Here is a 20987-nt window from a genome sequence, read left to right on the forward strand (position 1 = left end):
TGCCGGTCCTTCCTACCCCGCAGGAGCTGAGACAGCGCCCAGGGGGCACAGGCAGGAAGGCGCTGCGGCCCAGCTCTTGCCGGGTAGGAAGGACCAGCAAAGCGATAGCGAGGCCCCAGCAGGGAGGATGAAACCGGCCTGGCAGCCAGCATGAACCTGGCCAGGCGGCGCCATCCGGCCAGCGAGCCTGCGCAGAGGGAGATGTCGGCCCGGGCGCCGCCGCCGCATTGCGCATGCTCCCACCTGGCAGGCGCGCGCCGGCGGGGAGGCAGGGCCCACCCTCGGCCCCGCCCCTGCCCGCCGGGGTCCCGCCCCCGCCGCCGCGCGCGTCCCGTCCGGCGGCCCAGGAGCCCAGGCCTCACCCCCGCCCCGGACCCCGCCCCCAGCCTCGGCCTGGTCCCGCCCCTCCGCGTCCTCGCCGCGCTTCCGCCGAATCCCGGCTCGCGCGGGCCCCGAACACACTGCCAGGTCCCGCCCCCAGGCCTAGGCCCCGCCCCCGCCCCGCGCCCGTCCCCCGGGCTTCCTGGGCTCCATCGGCGCTGCGTGGTCCTGCGCTCTGAGCTCCTTGCGGTTGGCGGCTTAGGCAGCGCGGTGAGTTGTCTGGGTCACCTCCCGCCAAAGTTCGGGGCTCTCCCCGGGGGGAGCAGGCGTCTGCAGCCCGTCGGGCAGTCCAGCCCCCAGTGGTCCTCCGGGCACTACCCCCGCCCCCCTTGCCATGGTGGTGGGGCCCACTCGGACCCCCAGCCGCCCCTTGCTGGCCCCAGGAGCGACCAGGGGTTCCCAGCCTTCTCCCAGCCTGGGGTTCTTCTTCCAAGTACAGTGACAGTGGCCTGGCCTGGGAGTTGTGCTGCTCCTGCCAAACCTCTAGTTGGTCAACACCTGCAAAGCCCTCCTGCTCTGCACTGGTCCCCAGCCTTCTGTTCCCAGGAAGCTTCCAGGAACCCCTTCTCTGGCCTTTCTTGCAGGAGGCCCTTAGCAAACCGCCCGTGCAGAGGCCTCAGGTCCTGTTCTTAGTGTGAGAGGAGGGCCCACCTCTGTATACACTGTGCACTCATTGCGTCTGTAAACACTAACACGTGGAGTGACCAAGTGGAAGTTTAAGAGCCACATACACTGGGCACGGTAATTCCCAAGGACGCGATAAACACAGCAGAGCAGTTCTCAACTGTATTCCTCACTCCCTGAGCTCATGATGAATCTAAGCGTGGTGTTTCTCTCTGTGTCTCAGCTCCTGGCTGACTTTGTTCCGGAAGCACGTTTTGTATACATGAGCACAGCTTTGGCTTGATTGCATGGATGGTCACCAGGCAGAGGGAGACTCCTTTGTCCAGAGAAGGGTCACCGCTGCTATTTGCGGAAGAACATGGAGGTGTTGAACATAAAGAGCTAAGAGTTAGACTGGCCTCGAACTCTGCGCCCGCACTCTGAGTATCTCAGCCAAGGTGCTCCTCTTTCTCTCCCAGCCCAGGGCATGATGGTGGAGGCGGGGGGCTGAGTTGCTCTCATGAGTCCCCCAGTGCAGAAGACACTCAGGGAGGTAGAGAAGACATCACAAAGCTTAGCACGCCCTGGGGCGATCGTCTTTAGGAAAAGGATGTCAGAGCTGCTGCCTCCCACCCCCGGCTGGTGGTTGATAACCTTTTAACTCAAGCTTGTCCCAGGAGGCAGTGACGCCAGGTCCATACTTGCTGAGGTCCAGAGCCCGTGAGCAGAGCTGGCCTGGCTCTGGGAGGCATTTCATTTCTCCTTGGATTCTTGGTTTGCGTTAGGATTTGAGTTGGAGAGTCGAGTCTCTTACAATCTGGGGGCAGGGTGAAGCAGGCAGAGCTTCACCTCAAGGGCAGAGCTCTATGAAGGTACTTTTCTCAGTGAGCATTCTTGCCATTAAAGCAAATCTGTATCACACAAAGTAGACCTAACTAGTGTTATCAGATGCTGCTTAAAAAAGGCCTCACTGTCAGAGATCCAGGTTTAAAGCAATAAAAACCCCGGGTGTGGACAGTGGTTAACATCTTACTCGTGCTCAGCTGTGAAGGTTCTTAAACCTTTCTTTTCCTGTCTGTTTTGGTCTTGCTTGAGTACCAGTGGAGCCTCACCTGGGCCTCATCTTCAGCTTAGGCCTGCGCTTCCACGGTTTCCCTTACGGGTGTCTCACGCAGGGCCCCTCCGTCCTTCCTGTGGGGAGGCAGGGAAGGCAGGCCTGAGCCAGCGTTCCTGTGGACTTCCTCCTCCAGGCCTCTCCTCCTGCTTTTTCAGGAACACCAAACAGTTTACTGTTCTCAGTATTTTTTAATAAACTTCCAAATTGTCTTTATTCTTATTTTGCAGAGGACAAACATTTAGAGGCCAGTGATTCAAACCAAGACTGTTGTTCTTTCAACTCCCCTTTTGGGCGGCATCGATGCCGTTTTCAGCTTATATTCTCCTTTGTAGGAAAAGCAGGAAGTGAAGCAGTGATTTCTGAATTCTCTTTGCCAGTAAATCCTCTCCCTGGGCTTCCCTGATAGTTCAGTTGGTGAAGAATCCGCCTGCAGTGCAGGAGACCCTGGTTCGATTCCTGGGTCGGGGAGATCCCCTAGAGAAGGGAAAGGCTACCCACTGCAGTATTCTGGCCTGGAGAATTCCATGGACTGCGCAGTCCATGGGGTCGCAGAGAGTTGGGCACAACTGGGCGACTCTCACTCTCGCTCAGTCTGCCAGTAGTGATCTGTCAGCGTTATTGCCAGCTTTGTTTTCACTGTCACCCCACCTGCCTTCCTGGCCCCAGTGTGAGGTTCCTCTTTTCTGGCCACTTTCCCTGAGGCTTCTGACACCCTGAGGGCCTCTGGGTGCTTGAGGCTTGTGTCTGGGGCTCCTTTGGCTCCTGTCACAGTCCCCTCTGACCCCGTTTCCTGCGTAGTTTCTGATACAACTGTTTGCTGAACGAGCTTGGGTCTTACCACAGATTATCACTTAAATGAAACCTGAAGATTTAAAAATCAGAGACATAGAAACATATAATATTGGGTTGGCCAAAAAAATGTTCAAATGAACTTTTTGGCCAACCCAGTGTTACCATTGGAGGAAAGTGAGCTTTTCATATATACTCATGGTAAATGAACCAAGCCAGTGCCCAGGCTTGGTCTGAAAGTGTTCGTAGTTTGTTTGGGTGAGGGAACGAGGTGTGAGCTATGCGGGGTGGCTAGTTTTCACTTCTTTGACATCAGTTTTCCCATTCCGTTAGCTCTGGAGGCCTGACTTGGGTATGCTGTTGTTTAGTCACTAAGTCGTGTCTGACTCTTTGCAACCGCATGGACCGTAGCCCGCCAGCCTCCTCTGTCCATGGGATTTCCCAGGCAAGAATAATAGAGTGGGTGGCCATTTCCTTCTCCAGGGATCTTCCCAATCCAGGGATCAAACCTGCATCTCCTGCATTGGCAGGTGGATTCTTTACCACTGAGCTGCCAGGGAAGCCCTGTATCCAGCTTGGTAGATGAATGTTTGACATCCACTGTTCGAGACAAAGCACTGCAAGGCATGTGTTCTGCGGCATCTGGGGAACTGCTGCTTATCTGCTGGTCAGTGGAAAGAAATAGTCTAGTTTTCTTTTCAGTTTTCTTAACAAGTGTTGTTCAGTCACAAAGTCATATCCAGTTCTTTGCAACCCCGTGGACTGCAGCATTTAAACTTACTGTATAGGAGGGTTGTAAGGTTTGGCGAAAGCCACAAGAATATATGGGATCCAGTGAATGTCTTACTCCTTTATATCACTGTTAAAATGAATTGCTTAAGGAAAGGAATGAAGCATCTTTGTGACATTTTGTAACCTTTGAAGGAACCAGAGTGGTTTTGGCAGACGTGGCTCACGTATAAGTGGGTCACAGACAGTGTCATGTCAAAGTGCTCAGAATCCTTGGCAGTTCAGCCAGTCTGTGGCTGCCACCCTCATGATATCTGCTCCAGCTGAACATCTAAACACATAGGCTGCCCCAGGGGCCACTGACACAGCAGTGACATCCTTGTGTATGTGTGTGCTAAGTCGCTTCAGTCATGTCTGACTCTGCAACCTCATAGACTGGAGCCTGCCAGGTTCCTCTGACCGTGGGATTCTCCAGGCAAGAATACTGGAGCGGGTTGCCATTTCCTGCTCCGGGGGATCTTCCCAATCTAGGGATCGAACCTGTGTCTCTTATGTCTCCTGCATCGTCAGGCGGGTTCTTTTCTACTTGGGCCGCCTAGAAAGCCTGTGACATCCTTGGCCACGTGCTAAATGCGGACACTCGTTTCTGATACTACAAGTTGTTTTCAGTTAGATTGAAGGCCTAGCAGAGGAGTGGGGGTCTCCAGGCTTCACGTCCCCCTTGTATACCCCGTCTCCCCAACCTGGAGTCAGCTCTTGTGGCCTGTGACACAGCTGTGATAAAACCAGTTAAAAATTCTGCAGAAACATTTTCTTAGTGCTGTTAAACGTATTGTCACGTGTGTATGTGTGTGGCCGTGAAACGAATTGTGAGAGAGCAGTAAATGCCTAGCATGCTTGCTCTCCTACGTGGAAAATTCTCTTGTTGGAATAATTTCCTACCTGGAACACTTGTGAAGTCAGCAGAGTATCAGCCAGGCTCTGTTGCCCATTCCCAGAAGTCTAGGGGTGAAACTGAACGCGCTGTCCACCGATGGCACGACTCATAAAAGCCAGCACTTGTTAAATCTATTTGTTTTTATTATAGACATCGATCTGCCAGTCGCAATAATGCATTTATGGACATTTTTCTGCAAGCACAGCGCTGGTGGCAGTTTTTACTGACAAATTGAGTCATATGGATAGTAGTTTAGAAAACTCTTACCTTATTGACGGATCGGGCAATTCCAGCTCTGGATGTTCAGAGGTTTTAGCTGGGTGGGAAAGGGAACTGAATTTCAGGGCAGGATATGGGACAAGACATTTAAATGTTGTACTTTAATTAAAAAAACAAACTGGTAGTTATTTCTCATTTGTTTTTTAAACTCTGAGCTACAGGTTACCCCCCAGAGCATAGGATTGTAAGGGGCTGAGGGTGTCCCCTTCACATCCCGCCCTCTTGTTGGTGTCAGAAGTAAGAGCCACCCCCTGAAACGTGGGCTTCATTGCTCCTCTTGAAGTGAGACACTCGTGAGCTGTAGCAGAGCATTTCTCAGAGGTGGTCTGAGCCTGCTGGTCTCAGAATTACCGAGGGTGCTGGTTAACAAGGAGATTATTGGGTCAGAACCCAGAAGGCTGTCTTTGCAAGCTCGCCAGGGGCCCTAATGTTTGAGCATCTCCCGGGCAGTCTTTGGGGTCTCCACCACCCCCCTGAGCATGGTGGAAAAGAGCTCTCTGGCCCACACACCCCGGCCGGCATCACTGTTCTGAGTCGCCCACGCCTGTGGGTCTGTCTGTGGTTTGTAAGTCCTCAGAGACGTGTGAATCTCTTCGAATTGCAAACCCGACATGTTATCCTAGCTTTATAGTGTTCGGTCTTATGGTTATGACAGAAGATGCAAATGTTAACCAAAACTTTGGCATTAGTTTTACAAACAAATGCTAAGCAGGGACAGCCGTGTTGTATTTCACACCCATCTTTCCTTCTGAATGGCTGGCCTGTCTTTTTCACCCTCTGGGTACAAGCATTTTTATGGTCTTGGGTCAGGGTTAACTTTCATATGTACAACCGAATACATTTTTGGGGAACTGAACTGAATTTTTACTGATGAAGTGCTGGAGCTGTGGGTGGGAGAACCACGGAAGGGGTTCCAGTGATGCCGTGTCCTGGCTGCGTGGCTTTGGGCAGCTGCTCACCCCCAGCTGCCTCCTCTTCTACGGGATGGCCGTGATCACAGGGACTTGGTCCCCCTGGACGAGTGTAAGCACAGGAAGTCATGGATGGCTGTTTGTGAAGCATGAAGCACAACCTGGATAGAAATTTTAATTTGGAACCATAGACTCATAGACCGATGAGACTAATTGTAAAAAGTGCGAGGAACCAACCAGAATCCTTGTTTCCCTCCAGTCTAGTGAGCATCCTGCTTTTCAGTTCAGTTGCTCAGTTGTGTCCGACTCTTTGTGACCCCATGGACTGCAGCACGCCAGGCCTCTTTGTCCATCACCAACTCCCGGAGCTTGCTCAAACTCATGTCCATTGAGTCGGTGATGCCATCCAACCATCTCATCTTCTGTCGTCCCCTTTTCCTCCCACCTTCTATCTTTCCCAGCATCAGGGCCTTTTACTTTCAGTCCAATCAGGATCCTTGTCTTCCCCTCCTCCAATCAGTATTCTTGTCTGTATACCCCACCCCAACCAGTCGGCATCCTAGTTTTACACGTTTACACTACCCAAGCCCTCACTTGGGGTGTTACACGCAGGGTTAAGGTTGTAGCCACTGGGAACAAGACTGAGTCAGTTTGGACCTGGTTCTATTAGTTACTATCTGTGACCTGAGTGAGGTCACTTAATCTCTTCTAAGCCTTGGTTTCTCCAAAACCCAAGAGAACGGCAGTGTCATTCTTAGGGCTGTTGTGGGGTTTGGGGAGAGAATTCCATCTGGGGGAACCAGCCCAGGCCTGGCCCGTGGAGAACACTGAATGGTAACTGTGGCTGCTATTTGTTAGCTCAGTTGCAAAACTGTCCCTGGTGGAGGCAGGACTGGGGATGGGGTCTCGGTTGGGCTCCCCCTCTACTGTGTCTGTGAACCCGCATGTCTATGGCTCCGTTGGGTCTGGAGGGTCATGAAGCCTGGTCCTGATTTGCCAAGTCTCTAAAACCCCTTTCGTCTCTAAGGAGGTGGTCTGCCCAGATGCCTGTTGGCAGTTTTGCAGTGGATGATTTGGGAGCCCCCGAGGTGGCTGGCCTCAAGGTGCTTCCGCTCCGTGGCAGAGCTCTGAGTGTGCAGGGGTGCTTTGCCGGCAGCCAGCTTGTGCTCTGTGGGCCCGGAGCAGGCAGGGGGGCCTAGGGAGCGCGCTCCTAGTGGGCACCACCCGGCTCCAATGGCCCCAAGCCACTGTCTTCAGGAGGCTCGACCTTAACCACCTGTTAAATTGAAAGAACTTCCTGGAGGACCAGACACAGACTCCGACTCTACGGCCACAGCCGGGAACCAGCAGCGACACCAGCATATGACAGTGTCTTCCTCTGTGGACTCCCCTGGGGGCTCAGACGGTGAAGCGTCTGCCTGCAGTGTGGGAGACCCGGGTTCAGCCCCCAGGTCTGGAAGATCCCCTGGTGAAGGGAATGGCAACCCACCCCAGTATTCTCACCTGGAAAATCTCATGGACGGAGGAGCTGGGAGGCTATAGTCCGTGGGGTTACAAAGAGTTGGACACAACTGAGCGACTTCACTTTCACTTTCCCGCATGAAGGGTAACGAGGTCCGGTCGGTGAGCTTTGTCAGAATTTGATCTGCAGTGAGTTTTGTGTGCATGGGGAAATGGGCCTTATTTTTGGGTCTCTTAACTCTCATGTTGGGTTCAGCCTGATAGAGTAGCATTCCAGAAGGTTCTGGCCAGTGCAGTGGTGATACCCTCATACATTTTTTGAAGGCCTGCTGGGAACTTCACCCAGTCGGTCCCAGGGAACTCTCGAGGTCACTGCTGAGGGGGACACTCGGGGTCTTTGTCTTGCCTGTGAGTGTCTGGCCTGAACAGGGCCCTGGGGTAGGAGTGATCAGCCCAGGTTTATTTGTAACTAGTGCAGCGTTTCCCATTCACCTTGCAAGCCGCCTTTGCAGCCATGAAACGGGCGCTGTCAGAAGTCCTTTTTGGGGTCAGAACATGGTGTAAAGATACATGCCTGTATTTCAGGAGGTGCTGTCACCTGGAGTCTGTTGGGCTAGTGCTTTGGGGTCCATCTGGGGGCATTTCTAGTGGGGAGTGTGGGGTGATGGGGGGACAGCTGGGGGAGAGGCCCAAGTTAAGGATCCCCTTTGTTCAAGAGAAGAGCCAGCGTTTGGTGTGTATGTGTTTTATTCCCATAAGACAGTCCTGTGGGAAGTGGGGGCAAGCTGGCTGTGGAGGGGAGTCGGCCCTGTCTGTCGGGCCTGGCGTTTGGGTGCCGAAGCTGGGAGATTGCCTTACTGTACCTGTTTGTTCAGCCAGAAATGTCAGCGGGGAGGAGTGAGGCTCGTTAACAGGCCTCTCCATTCCCAGCCTGCGCTCCGTGGGGTTACCTGTGCTTTCCTGCAGGTAGTCACAGAATCTGTACAATGAAACTGTCAAGACTGGGGTGTGCAGTCACATCAGAATGTAGATTACCAATAAGGTGTGTGCTCAGCCTCTTCAGATGCAGGTCATGGACCGTGGGACTGGCCGAGTGGCCGGGGAGCCCACGCTGGAGGCTGAGAGGCAGCAGCCAGGGAGGGAGGCCCGGGTGGTCCTGGTGGTCCCAGTGGGTGTGGTCGGGGGAGGCAGGGTAGGGGAAAACAGGTGCTGCCTGGCGACATGCCCACAGCCAGACTCCGCCCGAGGTTGCCGGGTGCCGTCCTTGTCACCGGGCTCTGGCACGCTGGAGGGGCAGTGCTGGGGGACAGGGACGCAGAGGAGCCGGCGTCCTGGAAGTGAACAGCCACCCTTGCTTGTGAGGCTTTCCACGCTCAAGTGGAAGTTCCTTGAATAAAGGGCGAGGCACAGAAATGATGTATGCCCAAAAGTTAGTGAATTTAGCCAGCTATCCCGAGAAAGCCCATGTGTGCTGTTCTTTATTGTGCAGAAGAATCTGTTTCTGTCACCACTGTGTTATCATCAGATTAAGCTGTCGAGTCAGATGGATGGTGAGTCGAGGCGGCCGCTGGCTGATTGCTGGACCCGCACCAACCATCCGTCTCCGGGCCGCCCTGGGGGCAGGAGCTGCTGGGGAGGAGGGCAGCGGTGGGCGGGGGGTCACCGGAGGGTGGCTGCGCCCGGCAGGGGGCTGTTGAAATTTGTTGCAAGAACGGTTACTTAGAACCAAATGCAGGTTCTAAAATGAAATATTCCTGAAATGCAGCATTATCCACCTCTCTGACTACTGGTGTGGTCGCCTTCTGCCCCCAGAAGGACAGGCTCCGGAGAGCCACGCGTTCTGTCCGTCCTGGGCAGCCACCAGTTTAATGGGACACGGGACTTTTCCGGGCTGACACTGGGGACCCCGGGCAGGCTGAGTGCTTGATAGCCCTGGACACGCTCAGTCCTGGTTGGGGGTGACATGCTCGCTGGCTCCCCACCACCAGCTTGAACCCACGTGGGCCCTGAGTCACAATCAGGAGTTCAGTTTCCCTAAACTAAAAGTACGGGCTTTAAAGACTTCCTCTTAGGTGTTCCTAACCTGTTCATTTTTGCCTTGAGTGTGATGAGAACGTGTCCTGGACCCGCTGTTCTGTCCTGGACTGAGAACCTGCTGCTGTCCAGGGGTATCCTCTGGACCATTCATCAGGCCAGAAGAGCCCCTAAGGTCACAGTTCTGATTTCCTCTTGGTGTTCTCTCCAGAGGCCGTCTCTGGGCCCAAGGTACTTTAACACATGGCTGTGGACAATCCAGGCAGGGTGGATTCTGGAGAAGGTTAATGAGATACTCTTTTGCGTTGGCTGGAAGTCATGTTTCTGGTGGTTTCAGATGTGGAGGCAGCTGTTTGACGTGCCTCACTCCTGCCCTGGTGTTCGTGTGGCCGAGCCTACTTCTTAGAGAAGCTCAGAGGCCTGGCGGTGTGGGTGTCTGCTCCATTCTGCCCAGTGCACGGCTCAGCACAGAGGGGCCCTGGCACTGGGCTGCCCGGGGCTGAGCTCAACTGGAGCGTCACCCGTTGGAAGCCAGGCAGGTTCTCTGTGCGGGGCCAGGTCGGCTCTGTCAGCTCTCAGGTTGGAGGCTGTCTCTTGGGATGGAGAGCAACGTCCTCGTGGACTCTGGGTTCAGGTGGCTGACCTTTCCCGTCTCCTGTCCCTCCGCCACCGATGGAGGTGCTGCCTGGCTGCAGCCTCAGCCGCCTGGGTCCTTTCTGCCTGGTGCGCCCCAGGCCGTCTCCCTGCTTCTGCCCCTGAGCACTGCTGCCCCACTGCCCTGCAAGCTGGCACGCGGCAGCGAGGACTGCTTCCTTCTCCTCCTGTTGGAGGCAGGGGCACAGAGATGCTCCAAGGGGACCCCTCTTTCCCACCCAGGCCCCAGAGGAACATGAGCCTGTGAAGCTCCTTTTGGCGCCACTTTTAGCCCCAAGGCCCTCCACGTTTATTCTGGCAGCTTCTCTCGAAACCTATGCGTCAGCTCCTCAATCTCAGAGTGAATGGGTGGGAGGCTCCAGAGAGTCTTGCCTAGGGATCCTCTTCTGATTCAGCCTGATGGTAGACCCTGTCTGCTCCCAGGCTCTCCCTGAATCCTTCCCACGGCCCTGCCCTTCTGGAAGCCTCTTCAGCCCCTGTAATGTCTCCTTCCCTCGGGCCCATCACAGGTACACTCAGGTTTCTGATTGACTTGTATCGTTCTTGTCTCTTGATGCTGGTGTTCTGTCTTGGAAACTCTCTGTGGCCTGGTGTGGGGCTTCCGCCTGATTGCAGGGCACAGGTTGCTGTGGACAGAACGTGCCCCTACAATCTACGTGTTGAAGCCCTGACCCCCACTGTGACTGGATTAGGAGATGGGGACGTTAGGGGATTGTTTAGAATAAATGAGGTTGGAAGAAGGGGCCCCAATCCAGTTGGATTGGCGGCCTTATGAGAAAAGAGAGAGGGTGATCTTACCGGCAGCAGGTGGCTGCCTACAAGCCAGGAAGAGAGCCCTCACCAGAAACCAAATCAGCTGGAGCCTTGACCTTGGACTTACCAGTCTCCAGAACTGTGAGAAAATGAATTTCTGTCTGTCAAGCCACTTAGTATGTGATTTTCTATTATAGCAGCTCGATCTGACTAATACAAGGTGAGGTGCAGACTAAATAATGTTACTTCAAAAGCACAGAACTCATGAGGGGTTTGCATATGAAGCTGGCGTTTGGAGATAAAGATAACTTGGTAATCAGTGTTCAAAAATAGGATTGTTTGCAGGTTTAGCTCTTGGCATCCCGAAAGGTGTGTATCAGAATAAAAGAAAACAGGATGAACAGAAACCCAAGCCTTATTACCAGGATCCCAGAGGTTTTAGAAAGGAAATCTGGCAGATTTGGTCAAGACACCAGAGGGCCGGCGGACCATGGACAGGCCTGGTCTTATCCTGGTGCCGGGCGGACCCTGCTGGAAAGCAGTCAAGGCCCCTGGCCCTGAGGGAGGCTGGGAGGTGGGACTGGAGTAAATGCTGGTTGACTGGGTTTCTTAAGCACGAAGAGGGGTAATAGCACTGGCCTACAGCCTCAGCTTGTTGGTTGGGAGTTTCTGTTGCTTTTCTATTTTTTCTCGATTCTGGGTCAGTTCGTACTTTGCTCCTGCTGGAACCGAAGAGCATCACATGGTCATTCTACTGGGCTCTAGCGAGGACCCTAAGAACCATGCAATTTGCTGCTGTTCATGCTAAGTTGTCTTGAGGATTTTTGGACGTCTCTGTAGAGTTGGAGACTAAGTAGGGCACTTCTCCCCGGAAGCCTGCCAGCCCACACGTGCACCAGACTGGCCCACGTTAAAACTGTGGCCATCGGTGAGAAGATGTAGTAAATAAAGCTGGGAGACTTAGATTTACTTCTGCCCAGGTCGCCAGTCTGCCAGAAGCCACAGTATGCGTTGTGGTTCTGCAGAATGTCTCAAATGTGCGGGTATTTTTAGGATTGTTGCAAGGAACGCTGAAGTTGTGAACTTTCACCATTTCTGAGCTGCGACCCTTTGCGTCTTCAGAGGATGACCAGCCCTGTGCTCCGTGGTCCACTCGGGGCCCAGCGGTGGCTGGAGAGCCTGCTGTGTTCTGGGGGGAGAGGCTAGGGTCTGGGGCGGTGTTGTGGGCTGTGCTTAGTACCATACTATTGACACCTGAAATGTGGGTTCGGATCCGCAGTTATGTTTTATTTATCAGCACAGCTATGCTTGTTGTTTCATTCCGTACTGAGAGTCTAAGAATATGATTAACCTTGAGGCCCCTCTTGTGATTATTAGTGATTGATTCTGTTTAACCTTGAAATCAATAAGAGGGGCCTCGTGGTGTGGCGTGCAGTCCGTAAACAGGGTTCTGTGACAGTAGTCATACCGGCTTGTCCCCAGAGCAGATTGGCTGGAGCTCCAGCATGTGACCCGTTTTATATACCTGCTCTGGTGTCCTGTGTTCCTTGCGGGACTTGTGTTGGTACCGCTGCCAGCGTGCCCCGCCCCCGGCGGGCAGGGCGGGGACGTGCAGTCATTGGTCTGCAAGCGCCGTAACGTGAAAACACTTCAAGCTGTTCAAAGTATATTTTACAAGTGTGCATTGGGACTTCAGGGTGTTATATCGAAAAGCCCAATTGTACAGTTACCATGGGAACCCAATTAGAATAGATTGCTTGATTTTGGGGGGACAGCGGTCTTGCATCTTGACCAGAAATCTAGTGAGTTTTAACTGTTTTCACGTTCCTACACTGACTTGCTCCTCCAAAGCATTATTTCTTCACCCTCCTCCTCGTTTCCAGCTTTAAGCCAAAATAGAAAAAAGTTCTCTAGTGGTGGTTCAGGAGCAAGTCTCCTAGAGAGATGTGACCAGGTTTGTGTGGAAAAGTTTGTGCAGGTTATGGGAGCGGTGGGGGTGGCAGCCAGTGTTTAAGAAGATGCGGCAAATAGGCGTTTTCCTCTGGTAACACGGGGTGCTCTCATGTGCCTCTCCTTGTGCTCTGGGCGTCGGGTGGGGAAACAGGTGTGCACCTCTGTTCTTCCTCGTGTTTGCAGGTGGGCAATCGGGTTCTGAAAGGCCCTGGGTTTTCCGGATGGAGAGAGCAGGTGGGTGGGCAGGGCGAGATCACAGGACTCTTCCTCCACTCCTGTATTCCTGTCATTGTTTGGGCTCAGCAACTTGGCACTCCTAAAACTTCCTAGAGACTCCAGAGTCATACATCAGTGCAACGTTGAAAAAGTTTTAAGTATTTACTAATTCATTTAAGCAATGCTAAACATTTTTTGTTGCTCAAGTGTTGTATTTAATATATTCTCACTGCTTCTCTGTCTCCCTGTTCTATAAATTATAGGAAAGAAGCGTTGAAATCACCAACTGTGGCTGGAGATTTGCTGTTTCCTATTGTGTTCTCTGTTCTTGCTTCATCTGTTTCAAAGTCTTTTATTAGGTGCATGCATATTTAGAATTTTTACATCCTTTTGGTGAATTAACCCTTTTACTCTTAATGGCCTTTAGTCTTAGCAATTTCCTTGTTTTGAAATTATGTGTTTGATATTCAGATAGCCACTCCAGCTTTCTTTCCATTACCGTTTCTATGGTGAATGTTTTCCCATTCTTTCACATTTTATCTTTATCTAATAACTTAACACATGTTTCTTATAGACAGCTTGCTAATCATAAGGTCTTTTTAAAATTGAAGTATTCAGACTACTTACATGTTATGTAATTATCAGTGTGGTTGGATTCAATGCACCACCTTGATATTTGTTTTCTCCTTGTTCTGTTTGTTCCTTCACTCTTCTCCCTCCATTTTCCTGCCTTTGTTCAGACTCTTTGAATATATTTTAAAAATGATTTCAATTTACCACATATGGGCATTGGCTCTTACTGGCTCTAGGGTGTGTAATGGTCATAATTAGCTCATCATAGGCTGCATTCACATCATATTATTCATCGTCTTGTACAGTGTAAGAACCTTCCATGAGTATATTTCAATTTCTCTCATCCTATTTTGGGGATTATATTTATTTAGTATGTTTTCTACATATGTATAAACTCCAAAATATACTTTTATTATTTTTGTTTAGGCAGTCAATTGTCTTTTAAAGAGATTAAAATTGAAACAACTTTTATATTTATTTGCATACTTACCACTTGCATGTTTTCCACTCTTAGGAACGATGAATTTCCATCTGAAAGTCCTTTTTAATGCCTATGGAACGTGCACCAGTGTTTCTCAGATAAAGGTCTGCTAGTGTATGAATTGGCTCTTCTGTTTTTGGAATAAGGCTTTATTCTGACTTTCATTCTTGAAAGATATTTTGCCTGTCACAGAATTCTATATTGACCCTTTTCTTTTTTCCTCTTTTCATGCTTTAAATATGTGCCATTGTGTCCTGCCTTGCGTAGTCTCTGATGATCAGTTTGCTGTCCCTCTTAATTTTGTGTCTCTGTGTGTGATCGTCTTTCCCCACGTCTTCCGACCACTTCTCAGGTTTTTTCTTTATGACTTCTTTTCAGCAATTTGTTTATGATTTGCCTTGGTTTAGTTCTTTATGTTTTCTTCTGCTTTGGTTTCATTGAGTTTCTTGCAATAGTGAGTATAGGTTTTTATCAAATATGAAGAAATAGTAATTATTTCTTCAAATAATTTTCTGCCTTTTTCTGGGACTCCCAATTGCATGTGTGTGGCACCCCACTCCAGTACTCTTGCCTGGAAAATCCCATGGATGGAGGAGCCTGGTAGGCTGCAGTCCATGGGGTCGCTGAGTCGGGCACGACTGAGCGACTTCACTTTCACTTTTCACTTTCATGTATTGAAGGCAATGGCAACCCACTCCAGTGTTCTTGCTTGGAGAATCCCAGGGACGGGGGAGCCTGGTGGGCTGCCGTCTATGGGGTCGCACAGAGTCGGACACGACTGAAGTGACTTAGCTTAGCTTAGACTGCCTGATGTTGTCTCACATCTTACTGATGCGGTGCTCATTTTCTTTGGTCTTTTTCCCTTTTTCTTCCTGGATAGTTTAAAAAATGTTGTATGTTCATTTTTACTCACTTTCCCCGCCTTCTGCTGTATGTGCTTTGTTAATCACATCAAGTAATTTTTCATTTCAGATAGTCTATTTTACATCTGCATTCCATTTGGGTCTCTCTTACATCTTCTGTGTTTTCATAATGTTATGTTTTCTTCTATCTTCTTGAACATATGAGACATATTCATAGTAGCTGTTTTAACCCAGGCAGGCTGGCTTCAGAGTCTGGGACCTTTAGTGCATGGATTTTGTGACAGCGTTTTGGCTGACAGGAGACTTTTCTGTTTGTTTTCTGATTCTTGGCTGTATTTAGATCATGTGGCTGCCAGCAGACCATGTGCTAGTAGAGAAAATTAAATATGGCAGGAAACCCGGACTGGGGATAGCTTGAAGGGAACATGTCAGTCGCTCAGTTGTATCTGACTCTTTGTGACCCCACGGACTGTAGCCCACCAGACTCCTTTGTCCATGGGATTTTCCAGGCAAAAATACTGGAGTGGGTAGCCATTACCTTCTCCAGGTGATCTTCCTGACCCAGGAATCAAACCCATGTCTCCTGCATTGCAGGCAGATTCTTTTCCATCTGAGCCATCAGAGAAGCCCAAGGATAGCTTTCTAGGATCCAAATGAATCTGAAGTGGAGCCTACAGGCGGCCATGATGAAAAGGGAAGAGGGTGTGATTAGTAAGTGACTGTCACCATTCAGGAGAGAGGGACCTTTTCCTGTGGAGAAGTTTGTGTAGGAATTTTAGAATAAGGAATGTAAGTGATTTTTAAAAAATTCAGGAATGTTCTGGTTTGATTTTGTTTGGTTGTGAGTCCTCAGCGGAAGCCAAGCGTATCACATTGTTGCTTAGGGACCTAAGAAGGATGGTTCAGGTGGATCACACTGCTGGCCCTCCTTGACTCAGGGGCAGGGCACAGGGAGAGGCCTGACTGCAGGGGGTGTCTCAGGGCGGGTCTGTGTCACCCGATGTCCTGTGGAAGCAGAGGGCAGCCGCAGGGTGGCTGTTGGAACCATCCCACTTGGTCTTGCTCAGCTCTGACTTCTGGTGGACATGAGAGGTGCTGGGGGAGAGTGGAGCACCCCAGGTGAGGGCTGCAGATACGGCTGTTCCTTGTCTGATCTCTGCGTCCACTTGTCTCTGTTGAGAATGGCCCCGCCCCTGCAGCCCCTGGCCACCTGTGGCTCTTGCTCCTTCCAGTGGCCCCGCCTTCTGGGCTTTGGTGACGCCTCATCTTCCCAGCGTCCCCCCAGATGAAAGGTGGGAGCAGCCAAGTCCTGAGGGGGCTCAGCCTCTCCTGCTGGCCTCGCGATGCTCCCGTTCCTTGTGTGTCCACCTGCTTCCTGTGTTTAAAGGGCCTGGGGGGTTCCTGCTTACGTTAGGTAGATCCAGGTTAAGGCTGGGAGTGATTCATGGGTGAGTGACACATAGGTGTTCGGTGATGTTGGGAGAAACAAGCTGAGTTTCTGTCAAGAAATTTAAAGCATGTCATTTGAGGTTTTACTCCCAAGCAGGGGCTTCCCAGGTGGCTCAGTGGTAAATAATTCTCCTGCCAATGCAGGAGACCTGGGTTCGATCTGTGGGTCAAGAAGATCCCCTGGAGAAGGAAATGGCAACCCACTCCAGTATTCTCCATGGGAAATCCTACGGAGAGAGGAGCCTGGTGGGCTATCATCCGTGGGGTCACAAAAAGTCGGACATGATTTAGTGACTAAATGACCACCATCTCCAAAGGAGGTTGATTCCAGCTAGCTCTATATGGAAAGGACAGAATTGGGAAGTCAGAGAAAATTAAGGGCATTATCAGTTCAGATGACTTTTCTCTTGTCACCGCTGTGGTTTTAAATGTGTGGCGTCAACAGAAAGGTGGTTTGCTGAGGACTGTCACGTTGGTGTTTCATGCTAAGAGGAGACCAGACCGTGGAAGAGTGCGTTTCTCCCAGCTGAATCTACAGCTACTGCAGGTGTATCTCGGGCCAGCCTGGACCTTCATCGCTGATGTTTAATAGAGCTTAAGACAGCATGGGCTTCCCTTGTGGCTCAGACGGTAAAGCGTCTGCCTACAATGCGAGAGACCCGGGTTCGATCCCTGGGTCGGGAAGTTCCCCTGGAGAAGGAAATGGCAACCCACTCCAGTATTCTTGCCTGGAAAATCCCATGGATGGAGGAGCCCTATAGGCTACAGTCCATGGGGTCACAAAGTCAGACGTGACTGAGCGACTTCACTTCACTTCAAGAGAGCATTAACCCCTGTGTTGCCATCTGTCTGGCCATGCAGAGAGCTCTGCGTGTGAGAACTGAACCCCTTGCCTGGGGGCTCGTGTGACCTGGTCCGCACGTGGGGCCGCAGGCCGGGCTGCCCCCGCTGTGCTTCTCTCACAGCCCTGTGCACACCTAGGAAGGTCAGGGTGCGTGTGCGCGTCTCTTTGCTGTGCACCTGAAGCGGACACAGCATCATCGATCAACTGTACTCCCAGATAAACTAGACGTTAACAGAGAGTGCCGTGCTCACAGACGCGTGTGAGGACGTGGGGTTGCCTTGGGGGTGTGTCTGTGCCCTCACGGTGTCGCATGAGCACTCGGAGCGCGTGGCCGTGACTGCTCTGACGTTGCCCAGGGCGCCCCCCGCTGGACGCGTGCCTCCTGTGGTGGGTGCGTGCTCGCAGCGCCCCATTGGCGCCACGTGTCTGCAGTTCTTCTGGAACTAAAGGGGAAGTGCGTTCGCTCACAAAGTTTGCAGTTACGTACAAATTTCAGTCTGCACGTACAGATATCCATAGTGTGCTGGTTTCCAGCTGGAGACTAATCTGCTTCTTTTTTTTTTCAGTCTCAGATGATTAAGTTTTGAAAGTTTCTCTTAGCATGACATTCAGCTTCTGGAAAAAGTGTTCATTGCTCTTTCCCATCACAAGGTGCACATTGCCAGGTTTTGTCAGTTTTCCACTTTGTGGAATTTTGACTTCAGGGTTCTTTGCTACATTAATTTGATCTTCCCTGTTCTTCTGATGCAGATGTTTCCTTTCCTTTTTTCTTTCCCTCCCTCTTTGCTGCTGCTGCTGCTAAGTCGCTTCAGTCGTGTCTGACTCTGTGTGACCCCATAAACGGCAGCCCACCAGGCCTCCCCGTCCCTGGGATTCTCCAGGCAAGAACACTGGAGTGGGTTGCCATTTCCTTCTCCAATGCATGAAAGTGAAAAGTGAAAATGAAGTCGCCAGTCGTGTCCGACTCTTAGCGACCCCATGGACTGCAGCCCACCAGGCTCCTCCATCCATGGGATTTTCCAGGCAAGAGTACTGGAGTGGGGTGCCATTGCCTTCTCCATCCCTCCCTCTTTCGTCCTCCCCTTTTTTACTTTTTAAAATTTTGTGTTGTTTGAAGTCCAGTAAGGAGTGTATGAGATACACATGTAAGCTGTGCAGTGAAAGTCATGAGCAGGACACCTGTCGCCGCTTCACTGAGTGGGGTTTGTCTGGGTGCTTCCTCTCCCTCCCCAGCCCTGAGCAACACACGCACTTGGTTGCTCGGTATTTTGTTTCATCAGTTTAAACATTTCGTTTCATTTTCTTCTGGTTTCTGAGGCTTCTGTGGAGACATCAGCTGTCAGCCTCGCTGTTGCCCCTTTGAAGGTAGTGGAACTTTTTACTCTGGTTGCTTTTAAGATTTTTCTCTCTGGTTTTCCATTTCTCTGTGGTTTGGAACTAATTAACTGTGAGGTTAGTTGGGAGTTTTCTTCATACTGAACCCTGTTTGGAGTTTGCTGAGCTTCTTGAATTGCGGGGTTGGTGTCTGTTATTTGTTTTGGAAAATTCTCGACGCACTGATCCATATATGTCCCTTCTTCACCTGCTCCTTTCATTCTGGGGTTGAATCATGGAGCTTGTCCCATTTCCTGTGTCCTCACGGCTCGGGGGCTCTTGTTTGCTGTTCACTGTCCTGTTCTCTTCCTCTGCCGTGGTTTGCATTCTCTCTGTGGGCCTGTCTCGTCCATCACAGATCCCGTTTCCTACACCATTCCATCTCCTGTTAATCCTATCCAGTGAGTTCTGAATTCCAAACTTTGTGTTTGCAGTTCTAGAATGTCCATTTTGTATTTTTATAATGTATTTCAATTTAGTATTTAAAATTCTCGTCTCATTCATTTTGTCTGTCTTTTCCTATTTTTAAACACAACCACAATTATTCTAAAGTTCTTGTCTGTTAATACCAGTATGTTGGAAATACACTCTTCTGCTTGTATTTTCTGTTTTCTCTTGACTGTATAGTATGCACGTGCACACGTGTATGCACGTATGTACACGCACACATGTGTGCACATATGTACATGCACACGTGTATGCATGTATGTGCATACACACATCACATGGGATAATTTCTGTATGTGGGATAATCCCAGTTTTGTGTATAGCTCTTTTACCTGATTTTTTTTCATAAGTGCTTATCTGTGAAACTGAAATCTTTGCCAACATAATTTCTAGAGATGACATCAGTTCTGTTCCGTTGCTCCATCATGTCCGACTCTGCGACCCCATGGACAGAAGCACACCAGGCTTCCCTGTCCATCACCAACTCCTGGAGCTTGCTCAAACTCATGTCCGTCAGGTTGGTGATACCATCCAACCATCTCACCCTCTGTCATCCCCTTCTCCTCCTGCCTTTAATCTTTCCCAGCATCAGGGTCTTTTCCAATGAGTCAGTTCTTCACATCAGGTGGTCAAAGTATGGAACTTTAGCTTCAGCATCAGTCCTTCCAGTGAATATTCAGGACTGATTTCCTTTAGGATGGACTGGTTGGATCTCCTTGCAGTCCAAGGGACTCTCAAGAGTCTTCTCCAACACCACAGTTCAAAGGCATCAATTCTTCGGCACTCAGCTTTCTTTATGGTCCAACTCTCACATCCTTATGTGACTACTGGAAAAACCATAGCTTTGACTGGACATATCTTTGTCAGCAAAGTAATGTCTCTGCTTTTTAAAACACTGTCTAGGTTTGTCATAGCTTTTCTTCCAAGGAGCAAGCATCTTTTAATTTCATGGCTGCAGTGATTTTGGAGCCCAAGAAAAGAAAGCCTGTCACTGTTTCCATTGTTTCCCCATCTATTTGCCATGAAGTGATGGGACTGGATGCCATTTCTGAATGTTGAGTTTTAAGCCAGCTTTTTCACTCTCCTCTTTCACTTTCATCAAGAGGCTCTTTAGTTCCTCTTCACTTTCTGCCATAAGGGTGGTGTCATCTGCATATCTGAGGTTATTGATATTTCTCCTGGCAATCTTGATTCCAGCTTGTGCTTCTTCCAGCCCAACGTTTCTCATGATGTACTCTGCATAGAAGTTAAATAAGCAGGGTGACAATATACAGCCTTGACGTACTCCTTTCCGTGTTTGGAACCAGTCTGTTGTTCCATGTCCAGTTCTAACTGTTGCTTCCTGACCTGCGTATAGATTTTTCAGGAGGAAGGTAAGGTGGGTCTGGTATTCCCATCTCTTTAAGAAGGGATGACATGGTATCCCATTATAAAGGTGTAACATGATTTCATTATTGGGTATTTAGGGCAGTTTCATGTCTGAGACTCTGTCCTAAAGAAGATTTTGCATGCAAAGATGTTTAATGCGGTATTTTTGAGAATACAACCAAGTAGGGAAGTCTTCCGTATCTTAGAGAAATTCTTGACTAGTCTCTGGGCTCCTTGACTTTGCGGACTGCATCTTGTCGTTTTGGATCCAGAAGTATTATGGTCGTTTATTCATATCTTCATCCAGAGCATCACCCACCTGTCAGGGCCAGGGTCTCATCTCCTGGGTGGGGATGTGCTGGGTCGGTGTCTGACTCTACGCTTGGCAGACAGGGCCCCCACTGCTTGGAGCTTGGGCTCTCGTTGGGCGTCGTGACTGAGGGAACAGCCAGTGCTCAGTGGTCGGCTCCTGGTTTATCAGCAGGTCGACCCTCGATCTCCTGGGCCTCAGTTTCCCTAATGTGACATGACTGGGTTGGCCAGCACTATCTGCAGAGCGTTCGGCTGTAATAGAATATACCTGTGCCAGCCAGTGTGGGAGCCACAGCCACAGGAGGTTCGGCTGTAATAGAATATACCTGTGCCAGCCAGTGTGGGAGCCACAGCCACAGGAGGTTCGGCTGTAATAGAATATACCTGTGCCAGCCAGTGTGGGAGCCACAGCCACAGGAGGTTCGGCTGTAATAGAATATACCTGTGCCAGCCAGTGTG

At 50.6% G+C, this 20987-nt stretch overlaps 1 protein-coding gene across 2 annotated transcripts in view; it reads left to right on the top strand.

The window, feature by feature from the left end:
* Window positions 1–516: 516 nt before the first annotated feature.
* The window catches only part of MGMT (O-6-methylguanine-DNA methyltransferase), a 276471-nt gene continuing 256000 nt past the window's right edge, over window positions 517–20987 (top strand). For both annotated transcript variants that reach the window (XM_005225875.5, XM_002698584.6), the window contains exon 1: window positions 517–591. The gene's annotated coding sequence lies outside the window, so the exon portion shown is untranslated. The remainder of the gene's footprint in view (window positions 592–20987) is intronic.

This window comes from Bos taurus, chromosome 26, assembly GCF_002263795.3.
Source record: "Bos taurus isolate L1 Dominette 01449 registration number 42190680 breed Hereford chromosome 26, ARS-UCD2.0, whole genome shotgun sequence".
Taxonomy (NCBI): Eukaryota; Metazoa; Chordata; class Mammalia; order Artiodactyla; family Bovidae; genus Bos; species Bos taurus.